The following is a 15,138-nucleotide window of genomic DNA, read 5'->3' as shown; positions in this document are numbered from 1 at the left end:
AATGTACATACATTTCAGTGATAAGTGCTGATGCTATATATAGTAACCGATAACCTGCTGATTCACAGAATCAAAAGAGAGAGCTTGGGAAACGTTTATCCCTAGTGTTTGTTTTAATGTCTTATCCACGAACATAGTTAAAAGAAATTGAGATAAAATCGTTAGCATTGCCCAACTTCAAAAAAAATCTAGCACTTCTTCTGGTGACGTTGTGCCGCTGGCAAACCTAATAACGCATTTGCAATGCCAATTAAATAAGTGTGAAGGTTACTTTGAGTAGAACAGGTTTCTGGTTGCTAAAAGCACCAGTGACCCAAAGGTTCTGTATTTAGGAAATGATATTGGCTATCATGATTGGCAAGAGCGTGAGGTGAGTACAAACCGACCGACGTGCAACGTTTCTTTAAAAGAAAAGCTAATAATAACGCCCTCTAAAACATACATGTTTATTTCTGTAACTTTTGGAGCCAAATTTTAACAAGGAATGTATTTTCAGCTGCAAATCGTTACTCCTGTTTAAAAAAGACATAATCGCTTAATGTGTGTGAGAACGGCAGTCAAACATTTAAATTAAATTATTAGGCCTCTCTGGAAGTTGCGCGATCGAATCATACATTTTGTCGTTGAAACAATATGGAAACGATTGAATTCTCCAATAATGTAATGGAGCAAAATAATGCTTGCAACATGACATGATTAACTTGTGTACATAGAAATAAAAGGTAAAATCTATGGTCTTGTAGAGTTAAAGCAATTCAGTAAATTAAATTTGCAATGTTTTGTAAAACAAAATGTCATTGCAGTCATCTTTTAACCGCATAAAATTGTTTTGTTCAGTTTTTTAGTAACAGGCGGGGACCTGTTTTACTACTCCGTTGTTTTGGCTGCAAATGCATCATGGGAATTTGTCTGGTTATTAAGTTCAACAACGGCAGGCTCCCAATTCAATTTAATACGTGCCCAGGCTCATTTCCAGTTGTAAGTCTGCACAACTCACGTTAGCTTTGTAGAAGTTTTACAGATGGAGAAAGGTGATACAGAAATAAGGGTGCCTCAGTTATACTACTGAATAACTTTCGGAAGGCTTTTACCATAAATTTCCCTCACCTATAAACTATTGTTTCATTTCGCTTTGAAACAACATTTCTTATAGAAATAAGGCCCAGAAATTAGGTGCAGCCTAGAATGGGTCAGAAAAGATTCTCATGAATCTATGAATTGACCCGAATAAATAATGACAGATTCCATTTACTGAAGTTGTCTCAACATACAAAGCCATTATTACATATGTCGGTGATTTTATTCTTTAAGGGCCTCGCATGATGAAAAGTGCAAAGCTATCAATTGTATTTTTGCATCATTGAGTCTCCGAGCACTTGTCGCAAAGATACGGCTCAATGCGAGGTGGAGTTTAGATGCGAAAAAAAAATTCACGTAATTTTAAGAGCAGCAGAATTTTATTTGATGTCAGATTTCATGGATGCTGCTCCCTCCAATTATCCCAATTCACAACAACACATGCAAGAAAGGAAAGTGAAATTAGCCAGTATGGATTTCATTGTTATATTTATTTTGCTTTCAAAGGCTTGCTGTTGTTTAAACTGGAATGTTTCTAAATGAAGTGCTATTTAAAAATATTTAAATTGGCAACTGTAAAGCAGTCTGTATTCTTTTTTATCACTGTCGATAGTTAGTGATCTAAAACACTAACCTGTTTGATTCATATATTAGTGGTTGTTGGGTTTAACAAGCGTTTTATTCAACCAGTCCTGCTCTCCACATCCTTAATTACAATCCTTGCCTACACATATTAAACAGGGCACTACATTTAACTGTATATCTGCGTTAAAACTCTAAGAAGTTTGCGTGTAAATGCTTATTCAATCTTGAATCTTTGCTTACTTTAAAGGTGAATTTATCTTTAGAATAAATGCTGCATTCTACATCCTCAGATCAAATAACACACATAAAAGTTGCTGGTGAACGCAGCAGGCCAGGCAGCATCTCTAGGAAGAGGTGCAGTCGACGTTTCAGGGAAGGGTCTCGGCCTGAAACGTCGACTGCACCTCTTCCTAGAGATGCTGCCTGGCCTGCTGCGTTCACCAGCAACTTTTATGTGTGTTGTTTGAATTTCCAGCATCTGCAGAATTCCTGTTGGCCTCAGATCAAATCTATGGTTTGTTGTTCTATGTGTTATTAATCAATTCTCGATATGCTAACGTAAATCAATTTATTTTATAGAAGCTAGGATCCTTTCACTACGACTTTTACGAGTGATTTTAATTGTGTATTAATTCGTTATTTACATTTTGTCAAGTTTTCGATGAATTTTATTAAATGTTTAAATGTAAAATATTCCACAGGGTAGACATGACACAAGCTGGTTCATGTAAAATGTGCATACTAGTGATGGAATATAAACAGAGAAGCTGTAATTAATAGAAATATGTTTAAAATACAGTAAAGTTATACTAATGTTGTTAATTCAATGCAAATAATCCAAGGTGGTCGGGACAGGCGTAAATTAAAGATGATAAGTGTCATTGGAAAGCATGCAATGATGTTACATTCTCGCTCTTCTATTTGGAAGCAGCTCTATTTGGAAAGTGTTGGTAATGAGCTGTTTTCAAATAGAGGAGAAAGATTCTTATATTATAGCATGATTTCCAACGACAGTGTCACCCTTGAATCGCCGATTAATATCCCGGGAATCAATAGTAATAAAAAAACGTCGCTCAGCCGCTAACTTCACAAAGCCTTCCTTCCATCTGCACAGAGACGTGATGTAACACTCGCTACTTGCAGCTCCAGTGACATTCCAGAAGTTCAAGAACATTCAAATTGAACCAAATGTTGGCACACCGTTCACTTCAATCCATCATGAGCTGCATATGGTGTCCGCAATGCGTAACCATCTATACAATCTTGATCAGGCTTAGTCGACAGTGCCTCAAGTCCGAACTATCTCCACATCCTAAAAATATAACGCCAACTGGTACATAGGAACACCACCACCTTCAAGTTAATTTCTATGTCACACTTCCTGCATCATGCCTGGGTCAATGATGCATTCCTGCATCATTGCCGGCGACGGTTGTGGAGGCGGATACGATAGGGTCTTTTAAGAGACTCCTGGACAGGTACATGGAGCTCAGAAAAATAGAGGGCTATGGGTAACCTTAGAAATTTCTAAGGTAAGGACATGTTCGGCACAGATTTGTGGGCTGAAGGGCCTGTATTGTACTGTAGGTTTTCTATGTTTCTATGCTTCTAAAATCCTGCAGCGTCCCAGTTAACAACATAGATACTTGCAGAAACTTTCTCTCTTCAACAAGACGTCTTAACGCTACCTTTTCAGGAGTCATCCAGATTGATCATTAGATGTAACCCAGTTATTGCAATAGACCATTAACGAATAAAAAGGAGAATCTAAGAAATGATATAGCATTTGCATTACTTTGATATTCAATGAACAAGTACTGAAAAAAAACGTGTGCCATTTGTCAGCGGTTTCCAATATGGTGTACGTAAATAATATGTACGACGATTAAAACAATTTCTGAAGCGTATTCTCACAATTCTCGCATCTTTATGAACCCAGAATGATGGGCAGGGGTAGAATTAATTGAGAAACATCGTTAATTTGGCGGCAGTTTCTATAGTAACCCCCTTACTTCAGAATTATGTTAACATTAATTCCTCTCCAGAGCATAACTTTGCCCAACTTGGATGATTTAAAGAAACTGAATAACATCATGTATTCGCTCGTAACATCCATAGCTTAACAGTTAAATAGGAAAGATTAAGCAGAAAACAATGAATGAGATGCAACAAACGTTTGCAGATGCATCCAAAGTAAATTATAAGTTTTCTACATAACAGAAGGTGTTTCCGGTTAAAAGAAATCTGTGTGGAAAACGCTATACTTCGAATGAATATAGAGAAAAATAACTTTCATATTGCCGTCTACCGAATGAAGGGACTTTATTTCCTTCAGTAAGTTATTGAACTTGACAAATTAGGAATTATCTAAGATTTTTAGTCTCTCAAGATCTGACGAATAATCAGTAAATTTGAAATTCAGATAACCATTGCGACTATAGAAAGTGCGATCGTATGTGTTTTTCTGTATATAGGAAACGACCAATTGAAGCAACAAACATCCTGCTAGAACGTTGCTTGGCTTTTATAGATTACTTGTACAGCAAGTATACATGTGTAACCCCGGGCAGGTTAATCAATATCCTATCAATCAAAAGTTTACCAGTTAACAGGAAATGCTGCAAAGATGAAAAGTACTGCAAAGCCGTTGGAGACAGCGGCCGAAGGAGCATGTCGCTTAGCCTGGGCGATCTCTGTTCTCTCTCAGTAAAGGATTAAAGACATGTATCTTTAACACGGCCTGTTGTTGGCGCCAAGTGGTGTGTTATTAATCATGACTTTTAGCTCCATTTTACGGAAAGTCTATGGCGCTACATTTCTTCACCGCCAAGTTAAATAGTGAAGCATCAATAATTTTTAGTTGTTTCGTCCGTACATATATTTTAACGAAAGCGGTAGCTAATATGATAAGTCCTTCTAATAACTGGACCATTTCTAGACTGTGGTTCAAACTGACGAAGCGATTACACCGGTGACTAAAAGCAAGTCCTCTCCGACAAGATTAATCTGATCCCACAAAAGACAAATACATTACGCCCTCCAGATCTAAAACCAATGGGCGCCTCAAATGTGTTGCCGCATTCTATGGGGAATCTCAGAAAGGATGCTTTCCAAGACTCAACATAACTTGTCAAATGTTATAGTGCAGTATCATTTCAGTTTTAAATTGATCAAACGCAACTTGCATTTTGACATTTTCTGCCGTTGATGATTTTTCCACTGTTGGAAATGAAAGTTTTCAAGTAATCATCCTTCCTCAATCCATTACGAGCAAAATGCCATTTTAGTAATCAAACCACACAAAGTTGGTACACGCAGGTATGAACAGAATTGATTAGTTAGTGAAAATTGTTACTGTCTTTCGTCATAAAACCTGAAACCGAAATATCTGAAATATATGCAGTGTGGAATACACTTCCCAGTTTTTAACCGGCGTCTAAATTCGAATTCCACAGTGTTGTCTTGTTCACGGTTAGAGTTTCGTTCCAGTGTATTCTTTACGTCCATAAATGCTGGTCCAAACACATACCTGTCCTTACTAGAAACAGTTAACGAGTAAACGCCAAAATGTATTAATTGATAATAAATCCTTGAAAAGTTCCCGTGAAACCAGTCTAATTTTTAAATTAATTCAGTTTCGTTCAATTAATTACGCCCTTTAAATTCCATCTTCTTGCTAAAAGTACAGGCACATCTTGCGTCTTTCAAGTTGTTTAATCTGATGGCGGCCGTCAGCGGCGTATGGTCTTTGTGATATTGTGAGCAGAACTTTGCTGAGTTATGCCAGTTTATCGACTTTGTGAGGACGCCTTTTAAAGTAGATCTGGCTTGGGAATTGTTACTGATTGTCTAGAGAAAGTCAACAATCAGCTCATATTTTCAATTCGAAGTAAAGTGTTTTCGCGGTTTATCCTCTGCGGGTTATTGCATTCTGGAAGAACCGAGCTAAACCAACACGTATACGTGAGAACGCACACCTTTAGAGCCATAATTAAAATACAGAAATTCTTAACATTGCACACACGTTGGAAATCCCTGTCCTCTTTCGTAAAGAAAGATTTCAAGCTATATGCAAACATTGGTCGATCTTTTTGTTCGGGTAGGGACTGAAATGCATCCTTTTTTCGTCGAACTTTCAGGAGGTTTAGAAAGTATATTTAAATTACGAACGCGGATATAAAATAAATAATTCGTAGTCGAGACTAAATTATAATAACAAAACCGTTTTGACTAATTTTGGCTGAAGCTTCAATCATTTTACTTTACTTTTTAAGGCTTTATTCAAGGGTCGGTTATAGTTCAGATTTAGATTATATGTCTGTGAATTTTAGCCTATATTCTGTAGTTCAAAGAATGAATCCATTAATTTTGAAGAGAAAATTTTTTCTCATTTATCCGTTGTAAGTGCAAATATTGCTAGTCACCAAACGTGCAGCAACATAACATCAACCAACGTGGGAATAGTTCTTTAAGCCTCCACCTATCGCATTTCCTCTCTTTCCCAAGGGTACGTTTCCTCCTACGCATGGCAATTCGGTATGCCGGCGATTCAACAAGATTCTAACAATTATTAATGGACATCCAAGTTAACGTAACGAGAGCATTTCTCTTGAAAACTTGGTAAATCAGCGAAGGCGCAGTAACATGGATAATTCGTCTGATGGGGCATTGTGTGAAAATTGATTGTCGTGTCTGTCAAGTTATAACAGTGGCCACGTTAAAAAAAAACAACTTTATTGATTATATGAGCGACCTGGGATTTCCTGAGGCCTGTTAAATGAAGGTCCACTTTCCTCGGAATTGCTTTTCTGAGAAGAGATGGTCACTTTAGGAAAAAATAATCCGAGTTTTAGACTTGCCGGACGATACGGAGGCGCTTTCATGAATGGTCCACTCTACTTTTTCCCCACTGTATGCTTAAAAGAGATTGTTTTCACTTCAGAGCTCGAAACATTTAACTAATTTAAGTATTATTTTTCCTTAAAAGACATTTAATCTCACGAGGTTTGTGAGCCTTAGTAAATGACAATGAAAAAGTACTAATCAGAGACATTTTGCGTATCCTATCACAACTGTTGCTCTGCACATGTTATCATTAAGCACCCCAGAGTTGTCCAAATATTTGCTTATATTTATATGTAGCATGCTATCAGCGACAACGATTCTACGAATAACGATGAATGCATACAATTCCACACACAGTCTCTTCGCCCTTTTACAGACAATGAGAACTCCGTGAGTTTAACTGGCGCTGGTAGAAGTTATAGTTTAAATTAACAAGATTGCTACTGTTCTATAATCCATCCCGTTACTTCTATTTCAGCGATCTATAGCTAAGAAATTAGAATGAATAAATAAATAAATAAATAAATAAATAGCGGAAAATTTATCGAAATTCTATTTTTTTAATTTTTGTTTGGTCCTGTTGAATGTGATCCACATTTTATGCAGCACGCTGAACAAGATTTCTTTGCGGGAGAATTGAATGCAGTGATGTGAAATATTAGCTCCTCGTTAAAGTATTGCAATCTCTCTCGGTTCAGTTAGTGATCGCGCTCTGAATGAGTCCTACATTAAATATGAGAGCGTAGCTTTTTTAACTAAGTCTTAAATTAGCAAGATTATAGCTAAGGTAACCTATTACCAATTGGATGTTACGGCCCGTATCTGCAGCCGTCTTGTACAACGTTTGAATCCAGAGTTATGCTTACAAGTGCAATGGTCCAGCAAGCCCATTGTGTTAATGAATCCACGTTGGATGAGCCAAACGACATTTTAGAATCTAGTTTTTAAATTATTCTTAGTGTTTTCATGTTTGGAACCAAGGCAGCCTAACCTGGAAACGGAGAAGTCTTGAATATGTTTGGTTCTCGTTCTCCAAGAGTTATCACCTTGCTTCTACTACATAGAAAACTAGTTAATTGCCCCTGTTTGTGGCTGGATGACGAGGCCTGAGATTGTTTCCAAGTTCAGTAATAAGATCTGTATTAACTCCAGACCAGCAGTTTGCAGAATTCTAGGAGTAACTATTCACCAATGTTTTGAAATGGCTGTTTCTATGGCATCGCGGGTAGTCACAATTTATCAGCCAAAATAGAATATTCACAACTCTTCAAAGGTCTTGAAGTAATCCCCGAATTGCCGGCTGGAAAGTTCAATTCTAGAGCGTGCAATAATGGGAAGGATAAAATCTGGCGAGTACAACAGCTAAAAAAAATTGTCGGGGTGCCTGACGATAAAAAAACATTTCTACTACTCCTTACCTCACAATAAACAAAACGAAATTAATATCAGCGATACGTATGCGGGCGTTGCAAGTCAAGTAACAAGGTTCAAATATGAAAGACCTAAACAAATGGTAGTTAAGATATTGTCTCATTGCTTGACATTCTGTTCGATCGATCATCTCACTAGGAACTTCGCCAGAATCAACGCAATGCAAAGAAAATAGAACTTACCTTTTGGAAAGCAAAATCTTACGGTCAGTCGGTGGGGAGAACAAGAATCGTAGCATACGTATCGGAGGAGACACGGAATGAAGTGGGGATAGACGATACCATTTGTGAACTATTCAGTTTTGTTCTTGTTCCTAGTTTGCCAAGTTTGGAATGCAAGTCCCCCGCCCCCTCCCATCCATCCATGCCCAGCACATGCGCACCCCACCTCCCCACTGGCAAGTAGAATACTCAATCGCAAAACTTGCTGGCCGAAGCAGATATGCACATTCATATAAATCTATTCTTAATATATCCAGTAAGAGACTATGTGCCATACGCATATTAGCAACGATTTCAAAGCTTAATTCTATCAATGGTGGAATAATGAGGATTGAATGATACACCCACTACTACCAATTAGCACCGATTATTTAGGCATAAGTAGTTTAACCTGCTATTTATGTTATTAGATCTTCATCCTACCTTCCTCCAACTCCCGCGGTTAACTCGGTAGATTCTAAATGTGGTAGCATTTGGATGGCACTTTGAGCCACTGCTTCCTCTGATTGCCTGCTGTAATGGTATGAAGCAAGTAGGGGCAGAATCAACCAGATTTCTAAAGGGCAGCCCGTTGTGGCAAGGTTATGGAAAGCAACAAAAAAAGACTAAAGACACCTCGAAAGCCTGCAATATAAACGAAATGTGCTAAAAACCAACATGGGAACGAAACAGAGACAAGTCTACAAATTAACGAATCTTCACCAGAACTCAGAATTAGAAGACAAAGCTGTAAAGTCAGATATTCACTTGAGGACCCATAACCTGAAGATCCGGGGGCTTGGAGATGATAAGCAGGGGTAACTTAAATTGTCTTCTTCACTTCATTGAATCTCCATGATCTCCTTTTCTTTTTTCTTGAAAAAGAAAATAGGATCTGTTTTGTGAGTAAATGACTTTTGTTTTTTGTTCAATTATTGCTTTGAGTTGAATACTCCACTCCAACTGTAACATACAGTCTCTCATCAAAGACCTTAACATTTTCACAAAACGTAGTGTCTGTTAAAACAATAACATCTCAAAGTAACTTCAGGAGATAAATTTCTGACTATATTATTTCCTTGACCAAGAAATGTTCCAACTCTGTCATGGACGGTGCTAAGCCCAGTTATGAAAGGAGAAGTGTTGGGCATTGGGCTAGCAACCGCTTTCCATAAAAACCCAGAGCTACAGTAACAGCAATAGAAGCTCCAAATAAAATCATCCTTGAGAGAGGAAAGTTCTTCAAAGATAGGCTATACGTGGGGACAACTTGAAAGACTGGTCCAGGACATTATGGAGGGCAGTGTATCAACTGTGTCACAGATTTTTCACATCAATGCCCTATTGTGAAATTCCTCTCAACCTACTGATCACAACAAATATTATTTTTATCTACAAACTAATTCCTTATTACAAATAATTCAAAATATTTAGTTTCTTTAAGGAAGCTTCTCAGTGGATTGTCACTGTGTCGTGGTGGAGAAGCTTGTGTGGTCCTGTGATCCCGAGAGCAATGCCGTCTGGAGCTATGCTCCTGGTAGGGTCACCCATGGCGGCAAGGTCGAGGGTGAGGTCCCTGACGAAGAACAATCTAACCAAGACCTCAACGGTGGAACAGGCGGATGAAGTTACTTTGAACCCAACGGCTGTGAAGGTGGATGAAGGCTGCAACAAATCCATCAGCTCCAATCATCATGGTTTCCATGCCATTGGAATCACTTGGCTGATTTGTGGAGTATTGTGTGCTTCTTGGAGTGCAACATCAAGTACACATTAAACAAATACGCGCACAGGCATCTCCACTCTGTGGGCCACTTCTTCAGAACGAAGACCATCATCCTTGACCTTGAGGGTTAGTCACGACGACAACGATAAGGAAAACAACAAGTTTATTGATTGAAGTTTCTAGATGTGGTGAAATGTATTTTATTTGCCTCTATTAGATTTTTACTAATACAACTTCTATTGATTAAGTCTACCAAGAGTAATAAGGCCATAAGTCCATAAGAGATAGGAGTAGAATTAAGCCACTTGACCTATAGAGTCTGCTCCACCATTCCATCATGGCTTATATAGAAACATAGAAAACCTACAGCACAATACAGGCCCTTCGGCCCACAATGCTGTGCCATACATGTACTTACTTTAGAAATTACCGAGGGTTACCCATAACCCTCTATTTTTCTAATCTCCATGTACCTATCCAAGAGTCTCTTAAGAGACCCTTATATTATCTATCTCAACCCAATTTTCTGCTTTCCCCCATATCCTTTGATGCCCTCACTATCAACAACCTATCAACCTCCACTGTAAGTATACTTAATGACTTGACCTCCACAACCATTTGTGGAAATGAATTCCACCGATTCACCTTGCTCTGGTTAAAGAAATTCCTTGGCTTACTTCTATTGTTTGCATAACTTGTGTTTTATTTTCTCTCTTTCTCAGTACAGTGCTTTTTGGTCTTACTTTTTTTATGTAATTGGGTTATTCTTGCTTTGTGGCTTGCTGTAAGCAGAGAAGTCTAAAGCTGTATAATTTATACATACTTTAATAATAAATGTGCATCGTATCTTTGAATCTCTGTTCTAAATGGATGTTCCTCCATTCAGAGGCTGTGTGTCTGGTCCCAGACTCATGCACTACAACAAACATTTTCTGCACATCCACTCTATCAAGGCCTTTCAATGTTCAATGTTTCAATGAGATTCCCCACCCTGCACGCCTCCCGCTCTCCTGAACTCCTGCAAGTAGAGGCCCAGAGTCTTCAAACACTCATACTCATTCATACATGTTAACCCTTTCATTCCTGGAATCACTCGTGAACCTCCTCTGGACCCTCTCCAAAGCCAGCACATTTTTTCTTAGATAAGGGTCCAAAATTGCTCACAAAACTCCAAGTGCAGTCTGACCCATGCTTTATAAAGCTTCATCATCATATATTCTAGTCCTCTCAAAATGAATGCTGACATTGATTTGCCTTCCTTCCCACCAACTCAACCAGCATTAACCTTAGAGATGCCTGCACAAGGACTCCCAAGTCCCTTTGCACCTCGGATTTTTGAATTTTATCCCTGTTTAGAAAATCGTCTTTGTCTTTATTCCTTCCGCCAAAGTGATGACCATTCACTTCCCTACGCTATATTCCTTCTGCCACTTCTTTGTCCATTCTCAAAATCCGTCCAAGTCCTTCTGCAGACTCGCTGTTTCTTCAGCATTACCTGCCCCTCCCCATATCATTATACAATCTGAAACTCATTGACATATAATGTGAAAAGAACTGGTCCCAATTCTGATCACTGCAGAACAACACTAAACATCGGCAGCCAAAGAGAATAGATCTTCTTTATTCCCTTTCTGCAAGTCAGCCAATCTTCTATTCAGGCTAGTATCTTTCCTGTAATTCTATGGGTTCTTATCTTGCTAAGCAGCCTCATGTGCAGTACCTTGTCAAAGGACATTTGAAACTCCAAATAAACAACATCCTCTGCTTACACTCCACAGTTCTGAAAGAGGCATCTGAAGAGATTGTGGATCACTTGCAAAGATCGATCTCCTTAAGGAAATTAGGCCTATTTTATCATGCACCTCCAAGTACCCCAAAATCTCATCCTTAAAAATGGACTCCAATATCTTCCTAACCTCTGAAGTCAGGCTAGCTCCCCATCCTCTGGAACCAATCCAGAATCTATTGATTCTTGAAAGAACATTACAATAACTCCACAACCTCTTCAGCTACCTCTTTCAGAACTTTGGGCTGTAGTCCATCTGGTCCAGATGACTCATTCAGACCCCTCAGTTTCACGAGCACCTTCCCCTTAGTAATTGCAACTACACTCACCTCTGTTCCTGATACTTACGAATTCCTGTGAACACTGATGCAAAATACTTATTAAGTTTGTGTGCCATTTCTTTGTTCCACCATTACTATCTCTCCTCCAGCATCCTATATTTTCCCACAATCCATTATCCTAGCACATCTCCTTTAATCTATAAATAATCTGAAAAAATCCTTAGGTATCATCTTTGATAAAATTGGCTAGATTACCTTCATATTTCATTTTTTTTATCTCCTTATGTTTTGTTTAGTTTTCTTCTGTTGGTTATTAAAAGCTTCCCAATCCTCTAACTTGCTACTAATTTTTGCTGTATTATACACCTTCTCATTTGCTTTTCTGCTGTCTTTGACTTCCCTTACCAGCCATGGTTGCATCACCTTTTGGACATTCCTTCCAAAATTGCCCACAGAAAATCCAAACATTGCAGTTCTGCTGTCATCCCTGCAAGTTCCCCCTACCAATCAACTTTGGCCAGAATCTCACTCATTCTTCTATATTTCCCTTTACTCCACTGTGATACTGATACATCTGACTTTATCTTCTCTCACTCAAACTGCAGGGTGAATTTTATCACATTATGATCACTACTTCCCAATGGTTCCTTTACCTTATGCCCTCTAATAAAACCTGGTTCTCTACACTTCACTCAATCTAGAATTGCTTTTCCTCTAGTGGGCTCAACCACAAGCCGCTCAAAAAAAACCTTCAGATAGGCATTCTACAAATTCCCTCTCCTGGCTTCCAACACCAACCTGATTTTCCCAGTCTACCTACTGCGATCATGTTTGCTGTCGTGTGCTGGGGCAGCAGGCTGAGGGTAGCATACACCAACAGAATCAACAAACTCACTCGTAAGGCCAGTGATGTTGTGGGGATGGAACTGGACTCTCTGACGGTGGTGTCTGAAAAGGGGATGCTGTCCAAATTGCATGCCATCTTGGACAATGTCTACCATCCACTACATAATGTACTGGGTGGGCACAGGAGTACATTCAGCCAGAGACTCATTCCACCGAGATGCAACACAGAGCATCATAGGAAGTCATTCCTGCCTGTGGCCATCAAACTTTACAACTCCTCCCTTGAAGGGTCAGACAGCCTGAGCCAATAGGCTGGTCCTGGACTTATTTCCTGGCATAATTTACATATTACTATTTAACTATTTATGGTTTTATTACTATTTAATTATTTAAGGTGCAACTGTGATGAAACCAATTTCCCCCGGGATCAATAAAGTATGACTATGACTATATTGAAATCAACTATGACTAGCGTAACATTGCCCTTATTACATTCCTTTTCTACTTCCCATTGACATTTACATCCCACATCCTGCATACTGTTCAGGGGCATGTATACAACATAAGGGTCTTTTTACCCTTGCAATTTCTTAACTCTATCCACAAGGATTCTACATCTTCCAATTTCGTTCTAAGGATTTGGTTTATTTTTTTTACCAATAGAGTCACCCCACCCTCTCTGGCTACCTACCTGTCCTTTAACTACAAGGTTTATCCTTAGATGGTAATCTCCTATTTATGATCTTCTTTCAGCCACGACTCTGTCTAGCCAATCCCTAACTGCACTACAAGTTCATTTGCCTTATTCTGTAGACTGCATCCATTCAAATATAAAATCTTCAGTCCTGTATCCAACACCCTTTTCATTTTGCCTGCCTGTTACATTTCAATTCATCTCACTGCCTGGAATTTTGACCTATCACCTGCCTGTCCTTCCTTGCTGTCTCAATACACTCAACTTGTATACTAATTGCCCCTTTCCCAGCCCCGTCACTCTGGATTTCTCTCCCTTCCAACTTAGTTTAAATCCTCCCCAACAGCTCTAAAAAATCTACCTACAGGATACAGATCCCCCTTGAATAATCTAGAGGAAAGAACAGGACAATAATTTACAAAACCTTATATTTTTTGAGGAAATTTAAAGAAATACACTCGTATTTTCTGAACACTGGATAAATTTTTGGGCAAAGACTGTTGGCTCATGATTATTATTAAGCAACAGAAGAGAACATTTGAAAAGGATGAAACTGTAATGTAAGGGCAAGATTGAAAAATGTTCAAACTGAAGTGTATAGCTATTTATGTTAGAATACATTTGCTACTTCCATTTTAAATTTTTGATCGTTAATTTACAATGTAATTATGTATTAGTCAGATTCCCAAAAATGAACAAATTTGGGAATGGCAATTGGATCTGAATACCTAATAAGCACAACTTATATGAAATGAAATGATTAAGTATTCAGATCAATCACTGGTGTAACTCTAAAAGCTAAATGCAAATCATAGAAAATTAGAACAGAAATTGAGCTTTTTTTTCCCCTAGGTGTGGGAATTAATTAACTAAAGGTGATGGAGATGTGGCAGAACTTGAATACTGTTGAATACTTGATACATCTAAAATGAACAAAGAAGTTATATAGTGAATGGCAGCTAAATTAATAGGGATCAGGTCAGAAAGTATCAACCTGAAATTATAAAAATGCCTTATTCACAGTCTCACCTGAAAACTGTGTGAATTTTATCATAAGCCACTGGGAAAGTAGTGCTATTCTAAAACTATTCCCTGGCATCAAGTAGTTGACTGGAAGGAACCACTGAGATTTGTAACCTTGACAGAAGATGACCCATCATGCAGCACAGAAAATGGTATAAGAAAGAAAAACTTGGACCACTATTTCAGGTTGATCTGTAACACCAGTCTTAAAAGAAATCGAAGTTGCTGGCGGATACATTTGACAAGAAATTTAAATCTTCACTGAAGTAGTAATCAACAATTTGGTGACGGAGAATAAACTTGGAATAATGTATTGAACATTCAGATAGAACAACTTGAGCTATAGGTTTGGTCTCCATTGAGAGACTAATATCTTCCTGAAAATTCCTTTTGGTCTGTAACCATGATTTTCTATAACTTACTATCCTCATTTTCTCTTGGTATATGGAAACATTAGTGAGGCAGTATTTATTGCACATCCATTCCTGCAGTGAGAAATCTTCCTTGAACCTTATGACAGTAGTTCTCCCAAGATGGCCTTATGGAAGAAATTCAGGGATTTTGAAGAAAAACACACGCAAAACCTCTCTAAGCCACTCACAACACTCTGATACGGACATTTGTAATGCACTGTGTCAAGATGC

This window comes from Mobula hypostoma, chromosome 27 (genome assembly GCF_963921235.1).
Source record: "Mobula hypostoma chromosome 27, sMobHyp1.1, whole genome shotgun sequence".
In the NCBI taxonomy this organism is placed as follows: Eukaryota; Metazoa; Chordata; class Chondrichthyes; order Myliobatiformes; family Myliobatidae; genus Mobula; species Mobula hypostoma.
Note: the sequence above shows the minus strand (reverse complement) of the source record.